The following is a 9,595-nucleotide window of genomic DNA, read 5'->3' as shown; positions in this document are numbered from 1 at the left end:
GCAATCTCGTTGCATTGTACATTTAGGATCTCTCATTTTTATATTTATTATAATTTAATTTTGCTGTACTTGCTGTAAGTATATATATATATATATATATATATATATATATATATATATATATATATATATATATATATATATATATATATATATATATTATATATATATATATATATATAATTTGTAAACTGCGCTTATAAGTCTTGGGCTCTTGGGTTACTATTTTTAATTTGTGAATTTAGCCGTTTAGCTCTATTCACCCGCATTCATTAAGCCCCCACTCGCTGGCTCCCTCTAGCGGTTGTGCTGTAATTTTGAGATAAGAAGTGGGCAGTCTCTCCATAAACAATCTCTGCTAAAGCCACAGAAAGACCTGTGTGACGCAGCATCAAAACTCCACTAGAGAGCAGCAAAAGACTCTTTTTGTGTGAATTTCTTTGTATTGTAGAATCAAGTCCAGTTTTAAAGCACTGCTAAATTTTGGGTTTATTTAATAATTTAACACTGATAACATTTAGCAAATTGCAAAATAAAATTTCAAAATAAAATAAAATTAAGAGGTTAAATACAAAAAATGTTAGTTTTAAAGCTATATAATATCCTAATAACAGAAACCAGTGGGTAGAAGTGTTATTTTTTATACAGCTGTGGGAAAAATAAAAGACCACTTTAAAATTATGAGTTTCTTTGATTTTACTAAATTGAAAACCTTTGGAATATTATTAAAAGGAAAATGGAGGATCACAAGCCTTCAAACCAAGCTGAACTGCTTGAAATGGCATAGAGTTATCCAAAAGCAGTCTGTAAGACTGGTGGAGGAGAACATGCCAAGATGCATGAAAACTATGATTAAAAACCAGGGTTATTCCACCAAATATTAATTTCTAAACTCTTAAAACTTTATGAATATGAACTTGTTTTCTTTGCATTATTTGAGGTCTGAAAGCTTTGCATTTTTTTTGTTATTTTAGCCATTTCATGTTAATATTACTGTAAACATATACCTATAAAGAGCTAAATTAGAGAAACTGATTTAGAAACTGAAGTGGTCTCTTAAATGTTCCAGAGCTGTATATTCTGTACTCTCTACTACAAAAAATATAGGCATTTCTTTAATTTGTTGTTTTAAAGCCCTGTTGTTACAGCTCTCCCTCTGGAGATATACCTTTCAACAGGTTTCACCTACAACTCTCACAAAACCTAAAACATATGGAATTCCATTCCCGCACATTTTTCAGATTATTATGTAATTTGCTATCTCATTATTTTGAGATACTAAGTCAGCAAAAAAAACATATTCAAATAATCAATCAAGTTAGAATAGGTCTAGGGGCTGTACAAAACATATTCATGAAGTCCTTTTGCGCAAAATCACTCTTACATAAAGAGATTTTACCAGCTCTATTTTATTTAGCCCCTTTCCAATTAGCCATTTAAGGGCTCTGTCACTTTTATGCAAATAAGGTAACGCTTTGTATACACTGAGTGTTTACCACATGTTCTCCTGACACCAATAACATCAGGACAAGCACAGCCTCCTCTGGTATTTGTGAAGTTAGCCACGCCTCTTTTCATACTTCAGCCAATGCAATCAGAGGAAAGAGCAGAAACCCCAGCTCTGATATATCATGCTAATAGATGCCTGTGATGATCAACCTCACAATGGGAGTGATGTAGGGAGAGAAAGCGCCACCTACTGTACCCATCAGAGAGAGACCATTGGTCAGCTGTGCTCTCTCAGACTCCGGTTGCTGATGCTGAAGCAGCACAACCCGGGATTTGACCTCATGATTCTCAGACCATAGTAATTGTCTTCTGAAGGCAGCACTCTGAAGGGTGAGTTGAGGTGAATCAGGGTTGAGCTTTTTATCCTGTTTTAAACTAAATCATACAGTATGAGTATAATAAAGAGTATGCAGCAGATGAGGCAGGCCTCCACCCACCGCTCTGTGATGTGGATGTGGTCAGCCAGGCAGGGAGCACCTGTCTCTCCACCACATCCTCATCGTCTATATTCCCTCTGTCTGTTTGCTTTTCGAGCGTCCAGCAGGTCCGGCTCCCTCCCGGCTGCACCAACACACAGAACCAGGCTGTTTATTTTACCAGCCTGAAGCTGCAGGTTCCTTTCCCCTGCTGAAATCAGACTGGCAAGCTGAACACATGTCAGTGGCAGCTCTATTGTGTTAATACTGAGGAAAGAAAACAACGAGAAAAGATAGAATGTATAGAATAATAAAGATTAAAATAGATAATAAAACAAATATATACAGGGATTGTAATGTTCTGTATGTTTACACTGAAAAACAGTACATGTATGCTGATTGTATGCCTCATTTGATTTAAGAGCCACTAAATACTAAACCATATTATTTTCCAATAATAGCTGAAATGTGTTCCTTTGAAGTAATGAAACCTTTAATACTAGTTCTGCTTAAAACATTTAAAAATATTTCCTAACACTTTTATTGTGGTCATACATTTCTGCCTCTGCCTCACCTTCACAGGTTCAACTGTGCTATAGGTATGGATGATGGGTCTGCGTACTTTGGTATGCAGACACAACATCACAATATACAAACAATCAGACAATCAATAATACCACCCCCCTGCTGACGTCCAACCATCTGGGTCTCACCGCTCACTATCAGAGGCACACTGCTGCTGCTGCAACTCAGCCAATCAGCTCTCCCTCCTGCCCCACCCCTCTAAACCCATACATCACCCAGTAATGCCCATCCCAAACTACCCCACCCATTTTTTAGTTTTTTTTTTTAATTTGAGCTGACAGATACACACACGCACACTTAGGGGCAATTTATTACTGTATTTTTGGGAGGTTTTCAGAGGAAACCACAGTATGGAAAAGATCCCCAAACTCTTAAAAGCAGACAATGACTGGAGCATGTATCGAACCCACAATCCCAGCCTCCTGGATCTGTGTGAAGCATGCACAACATGCTGCCATTAGTCTAATTTAATAATATTTAGATACCACAGTGGAAATAAGACTTAAGTCCTTGTTAAGTTATCCTTGACTGTTCTTTTTTTTGTTTGTTTGTTTTATAAGAGAACGTATGGGTTTGAAAAAAACAAAACTAAAAGAGTCTCTATACACTGTTTAAAACTTGGTAAAGAAACCTTGGTAATATTATTTTTACCAAAACAACCACACTCTGATCTCGAACTCACCCAGCTATCAGGTGTTCTAAACTGCAAATTCAGCATTCTGCAGGTGTAGTATATGTTGGCATGTTACCTTCATAATTACTAAAGCTATGAACTAATGCCATCTCTACTGATGCTCCATGTTGAACTGTAGAGCACTAATGCAGAACACTTCGCTGTGTAACACACTACGGGGTAGGTTCAACAAAGAAGTATAAATTGGCCTTAGGGCGCTATGGTCCGAGGATCCATCAGCAATCAGAGTCTGAGAGAGCTCATTTGTTCATGTTCTCTCTGTGTGGGTACAGTAGGTAGGTGTACATCTCTCCTATTCTGATATTGTTCAGCACAGGCATCTGTTGGCTCATGTATCATAGCTGGGAATTTGGCAATTTCCTCTGAGTGTGCCGCATTGTCTCTGTTTTAGATGAGGCATGTGCAGGTCTTCACGCTCAACTGTTGTTGGGAGCATTACTAGTGATAAGCTCTTAATGAGTGGATGAGGTAATTGGCTTCCCACACTGGGGAGAAAAAATGAGGAAAAGAAATAAAATAAATAATTAACTTAACTTTGGTACAAAGTAGTATCTGATAAATAACACCATATGTTTAATATGATTATCTGTTACTGGTAAAGTATCCTTAAAATCTTGCTTTATATATATATTTTTTAAGTCACAAACCAGTTGAATATGACTAGGTCAGTACAGCCAACAGGGCATTAATATGAAAAAAAAGCAACAGTAATTCTGATGCAAAAACAAGGAACAACTTCAGGAACTGTCAGTATGAATGAGAGATTACTGGTTTGAATCCTGTTTATGTAGCTTGCCATCACCTGCCTGAGCCCTTAGAGAGCACAATTGGCTTTGCTCTCTCTGGGTGGGTAGATGTGGGGCTATTTCCCCTCATCACTTCTAGGGTCAGCACAACTTCTGTAGATTTATAATCTACTGTAACAGACCAGATGTTTTTTGACTGGGAACTCAAAAAGTTGTTAGCATGAAATGAAGGTTTATTTTTATACATATTTATCCTCCAGTTTCGTTGGCCTAGCTCAGGCCTAGTGTTTGTGAATGTAATGCATGTGTTGAATATTCTACAAACGCCCTAAAAGACACTGTAAGGAGCTGAATTTCCGGAAAGCTTTTGGAAGAAACGAGATCACAGGCAGCCCTGAAACAGAGGAGAGCAGGAGCTGAGAGTAAAGGTTTCATGTTCGGGGCATCATTTCATCTCATCTTCCTTCCTTCCCCCGTCTATGTAGTGTTTCCACCGGTTCAGCGCTGTCCCGCTGGCAGCTGATGAGGCCTGCTGCGGGATGCTGAGGAGGAGGAATACATATGTATGAGGGAGAGCGGGCTGTGTGATAGCGCCTCTTTGAATGTGTGCATTCTCACTGACACTCGAAAGCAGAGGAAGGGGCTCCGAAACAAAGTTTTCCCCCCGTCTCGCTCAGGTGCACGCGTCTCATTAGCGGCAAATCATGGCCTTGACATTTTACACTGTAAGCAGCCGAAAATGCTTTCTCTCTCTCCTTTTCTTCTTTTTCGTCTTTTTTTCTGTGCCCATTTCCCTCCGAGCTAAGCACAACATTTCACTCTTGCAACATGAAAGAAAGATGTGCTGGAAAGAGACGAGAGACGACGGCATCATGAAAAAAAAACACCATAAACAAATCAGGTAAACAAATATACCCAACAACAACAACAACAAACACATTCAGCGCACACTCTCGCGCACACACACATACGCATTCACGGACGCACATCCACTTTAACAACCTGGGGAAGAAATGGGATACGCCTGAACGGAACAAAAACGCCTTTAGCTGACAGACAGAAGATGCTCCGTGATGCTCCGCGCTGCTACGTTGCCGCAGATTTATCGTCAGTCTGCTTGTCTAAACAAAATGATCAATTATGAATGTCTCTTGTTGTCTTCGATGGCAATGCCGCGCTGTTTTCCGCCATAAATCCTCCTCTTTCCACATCCTTTACAATGCAGACTTTTTCCGTATTAGCTGCAGCTTCAATCAGACGGAGGATCTGGAGCTGTTGTTGAGTTCATCACTGAGAGCCTGTCCTTGAGGGATGAAGGTGGGCCTTGGCCAGGTCTGCAGTATATGGCAGATTCTGCATGGATTCAGATTTCTCTGCTGATAGAGAAGCTCCAAGGTCAGACACTGAGCCCACAGCAGGCCGCACGGCCTTGAAACCAATCAGATGGCAATGACTCTGTTCAGATGGAGGGACTGTGTAATCAGTGATGGGCTAATCTTTACTGATAAGAGCAGACCAGGTTCATCTACAGGGGGTTTAGTATTGTAGATAACAGGAAAAATAAGAAAATGAATATTGCTGTGGCAGCGAGCCACAGAGAGCATGGAAAGAGGTCCAGGATTGAATTTGCTTAAATTTAAAAGTGAACATTAATTCAACAAGAATATGCTGCAAAAATATGCTACAATAACTTGGAGAGCAGCTGTTGGCTTTTTAAGCACATGTAAATGTATTATTGACAAAATCTGATTTTCTCCAGTTATTGGATTAAATGCATGTAAACATACTCAATCAAGTTCTGTCAGCAATTCAATCAAAGTATTTACATGCACTTAATAGTCTGATAACAGATTTGATCAGAAAAAACATGTTTTTCGTGAAATAGTAAAATGTCTCACTTTCAACATCTTTTTGTGTTCTATTGTGTTCTATGTCGTATTTTATCTTACATACAGTAAATTGTATGTACAATACTGTATGTACCTCAGTACTGCAATACTTAAATATATATTAGGGCTGTTACTGTTAAAAATAAGTTTCTTCTATCCAATTTGTCTTGCTTTCTTTATTCCAGCCACCCACGTTGGTTTTGTCTCCCCTCAAACCTACAAGTATATATTTAATTGACACTGCTAATCTAAATATAATTGCACATTACATTTCTTACATTTATTCTTTTAGTTACATTTAAATATACACTATAAAAAGTTGCGTCTTAAGAAGAACAAGTGTGATCAATCACAGTTAATCACAGAATATTGTTGTGATTAATCTGATTAAGTAGATTCTCCTTGTAGAGAATTATTGTCAAAAGATTTATAATTGCCTGGAGTAGATCAACAAACATGACATGAACCTACTGGCACCATGCCTAATGCCAGGCATGGGATAGAGAGTATAAAGCCCCTGAGTATTGAGCTTTTAAGCAGTGGATATGTGTTGTCTGGATTAATAGCTGCTCCTCTAATACTTTTGGAAAAGTTGGGTAATTTGGGTTGAGGTGACCTCACTAATGCTCTTGTTGCTGACAGATCTTCACAGCAAAACTCCAAAATCTAGAAAAAAGTTATTTTTGGACAGTAGAGACAGTAGCGAGAGACTTACTTCAACAAAAGCAGGACACATTCTTTTTCCAATACCATTGATTTCGCATGAAGCACTGATTGAACAGGTGTGCAAACATATAACTGTACTTATAGAAGTATTTTTCATAACGATCATTTATGTGATTTTAGCTTTAATTCAAAGTGTTTAGTAAAAAAAAAAATATCTGTTATAATTAACTGTTGAGAATTCACAGACATTCCTCCACAGTCCCTCCATTTTCATAAATCTAACACAGTAAACAATAAATATACGGCTATAAAGAACTGTATGTGAGTGTGTATATGTATATATATATATATATATATATATATATATATATATATATATATATATATATATATATATATATATATATATTTACACACATACAGTAGTAAACACAATATATATTGGATACATCTTATCATAATTTCTTTCTATTTAAATCAGTTGTAAAGTATATATATTTTACTACGTATATATTCTGTGTATATACACTCAATAACAGTATACAGTACTGCAGTTTGGTCAGTGTGTTTGCAGCCCTCCTCCAATCAGTGTGCTCGGACTCTGGTGGGCGGGGCCTGGAGCTCCCTCCTCCTTCATGCAGCGCTAAGCCCAGAGCAGGACAGTATTTAAAAGTTTTGGGAATATTTTACTGTTTATCATCCTCTGGTTTTGGGGTCAGCGTGTCTCGCGGCTGTAGCGGACCGGGTCTGTGTGCAGTTTGGGAAGTTTTGTACCCGCTCGGAGAGGAAAGGCTGGGATTTCTGCTGGTTACCGCGCCGCTGCTGCTTCTGCTGCTGTGCTGAAAGTTCAGCGAAGTTCTGCTGTACTCTGAGTGTACGGATATAGAGTGTTCACAGAGAGTTAACAGAGAGAGAGAGAGAGTGCAGAGAGAAACTGTGGGGTAAGGTAAGTCTGTGCTGTACTCTTCTTTACCTATATTTATTTCTCTAAAGACTTCAGTTTAACACTTTCTAACGCGCGCTTCCAGCGCTCGACCTGTCCCAGCACTAACGGTAGTTTCTGACAGCCACCAGCGCATCTTCTTACACTGTGCTGGGATCAGCAGCGTGTAGAGCGAGCTTTGACATTTGCATGCCTGCGTGGTTGGATGGTGGGTTCAGTCGGATGAGTCTGGATGGACAGTGATTCTGGTTGGATGGTGTCTGGTTTTGTATTGGGTCTTGTTTTATGATGGGTTTGGATTGTTCATGGGTCTGGGTTTGGTTGATGGGTCTGACTGGATGGATTTGGTTGGGTCTGACTGGATGGATTTGGTTCATAAGTCTGGATGGATGGGTCTGGTTGATGGTCTGGATGGATGGGTCTGGTTGATGTTCCGGCTGTATGGGTTTGGTTGGTAAGTCTGGCTGTATGGAATTGGTTGATAAGTCTGTCTGGATGGGTTTGGTTGATGGGTCTGGCTGTATGGGTTTAGTTGATGGTCTGGATGGATGGGTCTGGTTGATAAGTCTGTCTGGATGGGTTTGGTTGATGGTCTGGCTGTATGGGTTTGGTTGATAAGTCTGGCTGGGTGGGTTTGGTTGATGGTCTGGATGGATGGGTTTGGTTGATAAGTCTGGCTGGATGGGTTTGGTTGATGGTCTGGCTGGATGGGTTTGGTTGATGGTCTGGATGGATGGGTTTGGTTGATGGGTCTGGCTGGATGGGTTTGGTTGATGGTCTGGATGGATGGGTTTGGTTGATAAGTCTGGCTGGATGGGTTTGGTTGATGGGTCTCTCTAGTTCTGGCTGCAAAGCTGAATTGTCTAGCTTGCAGATGGTAAGGGATGCTGAGCCATATACATGTACAGTAGTAGTAGTCACTGTCTCTGTCTAGTTATTTCTAGTAATCAGGGTTGCTTCTTTTTTTTTTTTTAGATCAGCAGATCCACCACCAACCAGCCATTTAATGGGTCTGGTGGGTTGATGGGTCTGGTTAAATAATGAGACTAGTTGAATGAGGTATGGTTGGATAATGGGTCAGGTTGAATGCATCTTACTGGATGATGGTTCTGGTTGGATGGTGTCTGTTTGGATAAATCTGGTTGGGTGATGGGTTTGTTTGGTTAGATCTGATTGTATGAAAGGTCTGATTGAAATATGAGTATGGTTGAACGGGGTCTGGTTGGATATGTGTGGTTGGTTAATGGGTCTGGTTGGCTGGGTTTGGTTGGATTGGGTCTGGTTGAGTGATAGGTTTGGTTAGATGAAGGGTTTGATTTAATGGGTCTGATTCTATGATGGGGCTAATTGGATTGGTCTGTTTGAATGGGACTGTTTGGAGGATGGTTCTGGTTGGATGGTGTCTGTTTGGATGAGTCTGGTTGGAATATGAGTATAGTTGTATGTGTGGTGAGATTATGGGTCTGGTTAAATGGTGTTCAGGATTCTCTTGTAGTTAGAAATTGTATTAAATCCTTGTGTCAGGGTTAAAAGTAGAGGAGAGAGCCGTAACTGTCTGATTCTCTGATTCTGTGTAGATGATTTGTTGGAGATATTCATGTCCTCAGGCAAAGATTGACATTTTTGAGCTGTGAAGCACTCAGGTGTATGATATTGCCTCTAGATAGGGTTGCACTCCACTGCTGCACATCTAATACAGATTCAGCTCATCTTCTCCAGCTTTTTGTAGAACAGGCAGGTCACTTAACTGTGCAGCTAAAGTTCTCATTCATTGAATTTTCTTATTTTTTAAGTGTTCTACTTTGTATACTAATAGTGAAGACATAAAAGACTAAGATAACTGTAGATACATACGATTTTGTAAGACTATGTGTCAATTACAGAAACATTATGTATACAGATCAGTGAATTGAGAGCATAGTTGGATGTTCTACTGATCAGCAGTGTTTGTAAGCTTTTAGAGCTGAAGTGTTGGAGGGAAATGCTCATCATTTTAGAATGCTTCTATGCACTGTCTGCAGATAGTGGTCAAATCACTTCCTTTTGAAGAAGAGCAGATTTGCAGTTGCTCAATCCTGATATATCTGATTTACATGCAGTTGCAGCTGTGATGAAATTTTTCTTTTTTCTTCTTTTTGTATAATTAA

General features: G+C 39.4%; 1 protein-coding gene across 2 annotated transcripts in view; it reads left to right on the top strand.

Moving 5' to 3' along the window:
• The first annotated feature begins 7,131 nt into the window (after positions 1-7,131).
• The window catches only part of tgfbr3 (transforming growth factor, beta receptor III), a 178,589-nt gene continuing 176,125 nt past the window's right edge, over positions 7,132-9,595 (top strand). For both annotated transcript variants that reach the window (XM_022675431.2, XM_022675429.2), the window contains exon 1: positions 7,132-7,451. The gene's annotated coding sequence lies outside the window, so the exon portion shown is untranslated. The remainder of the gene's footprint in view (positions 7,452-9,595) is intronic.

This window comes from Astyanax mexicanus, chromosome 5 (genome assembly GCF_023375975.1).
Source record: "Astyanax mexicanus isolate ESR-SI-001 chromosome 5, AstMex3_surface, whole genome shotgun sequence".
Classification (NCBI taxonomy): Eukaryota; Metazoa; Chordata; class Actinopteri; order Characiformes; family Acestrorhamphidae; genus Astyanax; species Astyanax mexicanus.
This window is presented reverse-complemented; position numbering and strand designations above follow the sequence as displayed.